The sequence below is a fragment of the Leopardus geoffroyi genome, chromosome X, assembly GCF_018350155.1.
Source record: "Leopardus geoffroyi isolate Oge1 chromosome X, O.geoffroyi_Oge1_pat1.0, whole genome shotgun sequence".
NCBI classification, from domain to species: Eukaryota; Metazoa; Chordata; class Mammalia; order Carnivora; family Felidae; genus Leopardus; species Leopardus geoffroyi.
Genome location: NC_059343.1, coordinates 84,841,804 through 84,845,610, shown reverse-complemented (window position 1 = coordinate 84,845,610; position 3,807 = coordinate 84,841,804).

The window sequence follows — 3,807 nt, the reverse complement described above, 5'->3', positions numbered from 1 at the left end:
GGGTGCCTGGGTGGCTCAGTCAGTTGGGCATCGACTTCAGCTCAGGTCATGATCTTGCAGTCTGTGAGTTCAAGCCCTGCACTGGGCTCTGAGCTAACAGCTCAGAGCCTGGATACTGCTTTGGATTCTGTGTCTCCCTCTCTCTCTGCCCCTCCGCCACTTGTGCTTTCTCCCTCTCTCTCTCTCTCTGTCTCTCCCTCCCTCCCTCCTTTAAAAATAATAAACATTGAAAAAATTAAAAAATTAATAAAATCTTTTTAAAAAATGAAAAATAAAATCAAAACCACCCTTCATTTGATCCTGAATTTCCCTCCAGGTATTGATCTATTGTTCTCTTTTCATTCATCACCAACTTTCTTATTTTTTTTTATTTTTATTTTTTTTATTTTTAATATATGAAATTTATTGTCAAATTGGTTTCCATACAACACCCAGTGCTCATCCCAAAAGGTGCCCTCCTCAATACCCATCACCCACCCTCCCCTCCGTCCCACCCCCCATCAACCCTCAGTTTGTTCTCAGTTTTTAACAGTCTCTTATGCTTTGGCTCTCTCCCACTCTAACCTCTTTTTTTTTTTTTCCTTCCCCTCCCCCATGGGTTTCTGTTAAGTTTCTCAGGATCCACATAAGAGTGAAACCATATGGTATCTGTCTTTCTCTGTATGGCTTATTTCACTTCGCATCACACTCTCCAGTTCCATCCACGTTGCTACAAAAGACCATATTTCATTTTTTCTCATTGCCACGTAGTATTCCATTGTGTATATAAACCACAATTTCTTTATCCATTCATCAGTTGATGGACATTTAGGCTTTTCCCACAATTTGGCTATTGTTGAGAGTGCTGCTATAAACATTGGGGTACAAGTGCCCCTATGCATCAGTACTCCTGTATCCCTTTGATAAATTCCTAGCAGTGCTATTGCTGGGTCATAGGGTAGGTCTATTTTTAATTTTCTGAGAAACCTCCACACTGCTTTCCAGAGTGGCTGCACCAATTTGCATTCCCACCAACAGTGCAAGAGGGTTCCCGTTTCTCCACATCCTCGCCAGCATCTATAGTCTCCTGATTTGTTCATTTTGGCCACTCTGACTGGCGTGAGGTGATATCTGAGTGTGGTTTTGATTTGTATTTCCCTGATAAGGAGTGACGTTGAACATCTTTTCATGTGCCTGTTGGCCATCCAGATGTCTTCTTTAGAGAAGTGTCTATTCATGTTTTCTGCCCATTTCGTCACTGGGTTATTTGTTTTTTGGGTGTGGAGTTTGGTGAGCTCTTTATAGATTTTGGATACTAGCCCTTTGTCCGATATGTCATTTGCAAATATCTTTTCCCATTCCGTTGGTTGCCTTTTAGTTTTGTTGGTTGTTTCCTTTGCTGTGCAGAAGCTTTTTATCTTCATAAGGTCCCAGTAATTCACTTTTGCTTTTAATTCCCTTGCCTTTGGGGATGGGTTGAGTAAGAGATTACTACGGCTGAGGTCAGAGAGGTCTTTTCCTGCTTTCTCCTCTAAGGTTTTGAAGGTTTCCTGTCTCACATTCAGGTCCTTTATCCATTTTGAGTTTATTTTTGTGAATGGTGTGAGAAAGTGGTCTAGTTTCAACCTTCTGCATGTTGCTGTTCAGTTCTCCCAGCACCATTTGTTAAAGAGACTGTCTTTTTTCCATTGGATGTTCTTTCCTGCTTTGTCAAAGATGAGTTGGCCATACGTTTGTGGGTCTAGTTCTGGGGTTTCTATTCTATTCCATTGGTCTATGTGTCTGTTTTTGTGCCAATACCATGCTGTCTTGATGATTACAGCTTTGTAGTAGAGGCTAAAGTCTGGGATGGTGATGCCTCCTGCTTTGGTCTTCTTCTTCAAAATTCCTTTGGCTATTCGGGGCCTTATGTGGTTCCATATGAATTTTAGTATTGCTTGTTCTAGTTTTGAGAAGAATGCTGGTGCAATTTTGATTGGGATTGCATTGAATGTGTAGATAGCTTTGGGTAGTATTGACATTTTGACAATATTTATTCTTCCAATCCATGAGCAGGGAATGTCTTTCCATTTCTTTAAATCTTCTTCAATTACCTTCATAAGCTTTCTATAGTTTTCAGCATACAGATCTTTGACATCTTTGGTTAGATTTATTCCTAGATATTTTATGCTTCTTGGTGCAATTGTGAATGGGATCAGTTTCTTTATTTGTCTTTCTGTTGCTTCCTTGTTAGTGTATAAGAATGCAACTGATTTCTGTACATTGATTTTGTATCCTGCAACTTTGCTGAATTCATGTATCAGTTCTAGCAGACTTTTGGTGGAGTCTATCGGATTTGCCATGTATAATATCATGTCATCTGCAAAAAGTGAAAGCTTGACTTCATCTTTGCCAATTTGGATGCCTTTGATTTCCTTTTGTTGTCTGATTGCTGATGCTAGAACTTCCAGCACTATGTTAAACAACAGCGGTGAGAGTGGGCATCCCTGTCGTGTTCCTGATCTCAGGGAAAAAGCTCTCAGTTTTTCCCCATTGAGGATGATGTTAGCTGTGGGCTTTTCATAAATGGCTTTTATGATCTTTAAGTATGTTCCTTCTATCCCGACTTTCTCAAGGGTTTTTATTAAGAAAGGGTGCTGGATTTTGTCAAAGGCCTTTTCTGCATCGATTGACAGGATCATATGGTTCTTCTCTTTTTTTTTGTTAATGTGATGTATCACGTTGATGGATTTGCGAATGTTGAACCAGCCCTGCATCCCAGGAATGAATCCCACTTGATCATGGTGAATAATTCTTTTTATATGCCGTTGAATTCGATTTGCTAGTATCTTATTGAGAATTTTTGTATCCATATTCATCAGGGATATTGGCCGGTAGTTCTCTTTTTTTACTGGGTCTCTGTCTGGTTTAGGAATCAAAGGAATACTGGCTTCCTAGAATGTGTCTGGAAGTTTTCCTTCCCTTTCTATTTCTTGGAATAGCTTGAGAAGGATAGGTATTATCTCTGCTTTAAACGTCTGGTAGAACACCCCTCGGAAGCCATCTGGTTCTGGACTCTTATTTGTTGGGAGATTTTTGATAACCGATTCAATTTCTTCGCTGGTTATGGGTCTGTTCAAGCTTTCTATTTCCTCCTGATTGAGTTTTAGAAGAGTGTGGGTGCTTAGGAATTTGTCCATTTCTTCCAGGTTGTCCAATTTGTTGGCATATAATTTTTCATAGTATTCCCTGATAATTGTTTGTATCTCTGAGGGATTGGTTGTAATACCATTTTCATTCATGATTTTATCTATTTGGGTCATCTCCCTTTTCTTTTTGAGAAGCCTGGCTAGAGGTTTGTCAATTTTGTTAGTTTTTTTCAAAAAACCAACTCTTGGTTTCGTTGATCTGCTCTACAGTTTTTTTAGATTCTATATTGTTTATTTCTGCTCTGATCTTTATTATTTCTTTTCTTCTGCTGGGTTTAGCTGCCTTTGCTGTTCTGCTTCTAGTTCCTTTAGGTGTGCTGTTAGATTTTGTATTTGGGATTTTTCTTGTTTCTTGAGATAGGCCTGGATGGCAATGTATTTTCCTCTCAGGACTGCCTTCGCTGCGTCCCAAAGCGTTTGGATTGTTGTATTTTCATTTTCGTTTGTTTCCATATATTTTTAAATTTCTTCTCTAATTGCCTGGTTGACCCACTCATTCGTTAGTAAGGTGTTCTTTAACCTCCATGCTTTTGGAGGTTTTCCAGACTTTTTCCTGTGGTTGATTTCAAGCTTCATAGCATTGTGGTCTGAAAGTATGCATGGTATAATTTCAATTCTGGTAAACTTATGAAGGGCTGTT